The sequence below is a fragment of the Gigantopelta aegis genome, chromosome 4, assembly GCF_016097555.1.
Source record: "Gigantopelta aegis isolate Gae_Host chromosome 4, Gae_host_genome, whole genome shotgun sequence".
NCBI classification, from domain to species: Eukaryota; Metazoa; Mollusca; class Gastropoda; order Neomphalida; family Peltospiridae; genus Gigantopelta; species Gigantopelta aegis.
The window spans coordinates 11,809,394-11,810,981 of record NC_054702.1 but is presented as its reverse complement, the minus strand read 5'-3'; positions in this window follow the sequence as shown (position 1 = coordinate 11,810,981).

Genomic DNA, 1,588 nt, shown 5'->3' with positions numbered 1-1,588 from the left:
TTGAAGAACATATGGATTACTTGCACATATTCCTCTGTTAAAACAATGAGTACAAAAACATTCATTAACAATTGTGTGTGTATGCACATGTGTATGTGTGTGTGGGCGTGTGTGTGCGCACACAGGTGTGTGTTGGTACAAATCTAACAATAAAAAAGTCATATTAGTTAGTTTTTAAAAGTATACCTCTGTTAAAACAAAGCATTCATTAACAATTGTGTGTGTATGCACATACATGTATGTGTGTGTGTGTGTGTGTGTGTGTGTGTGTGTGTGTGTGTGTGTGTGTGTGTGCGTGTGCATGTTGGTACAAATCTAGTCATAGTTAGTTTTCAAAAGTATACTTCATCAGATGTGGTGTACATGAATTAATAAAGAGATGAAAGAAATGGAATTACTGACTTGAAATGTGTTCAAAAAATATTCACTAACAAAGGAAACAAACATTTGTTTAATGACATATCAAATCAACACATCTTTAATTATGGCATAGGCTACTCCTAATGAATAACAGACAATTGGAGAAAACTTGGAGTGTTTTCTCTTTTATAGATACATTACCTGTCCTCAAACAAGTGCGCACCCCCCCCCCCCCCCCGGGTGGGAAGGCATAGACACCAGGGATGCAGGTGTTAGGTAACCTCCCAATGCATTGAGGTGTTAATTATAACTAGCAACAACGTTATGGGTGCATCCATAGTTGGCATAGATGGAGTCCGTAGCCCAAAAAACAACCAGTTATAATGTGGTGAATGCAGTGCAGTAACATCGTGGCACCAAGGCACGTAACCCATGTGGGTTAGTAGCTGAAGGAACAGGCAAACCTGCCTTCTGATAGGCACCCACAATAGTAGATCGAATCCACGTGAACCGTATTCTTCGTAATATCCTTCAAATGACTCTGGCTACAGGATAGAAAAAATCTCTTGCGATGCCGACGACAAGAGCTAGACCTCCCAATGTAGTGGTGCAGGGCTCTCACAGAGTACAAAGCCAAGTCCTCAACATCCGCTGGACTCACAGTGGAGGAGAGGGCTGGAACCACATATGAACGAGGCACTTAATCAGGCAGCTGATTCTTCGCTACAAAGTTCATAAGCAACCCCAAGGTAACCGCACTGTGATCTCTTTGAAACCAGACCAAAGCAACATCTAGCGCATGGATCCCAGAGACACGAGCAGCCATGGTGAACCCCAGCAAAAAGACCGTCTTCCTTGTCAAAACTTGAAAGGAAGTCGACTCGACAGGCTCATATGGTGCGGTAGACAAGGCTCGTAGCACAAGATTCAAGTCCCATTTTGGTGGACGAAAATGCTGAACTTGAACTTCAAGCTTGAATCCCTTAATCATCTTGTGGATCTCAGGGATACCCGACAACTTCGTCCCGGTAGCAGCATCACAAACAGAGACAATCACCAAAATGTAGCCCACAATGGTTGACCCCTTCAGCTTCAAAGATGTACATAAATACATAAAAAATCAGCCAAACGAGGCACCCGAATAGTCTAAAGTTGGATCTCTTGCCGGATACACCATCAGTGGAAACAAAGCCATCGAACGTTGTAAGCCACAGTAGTAGATGATCTG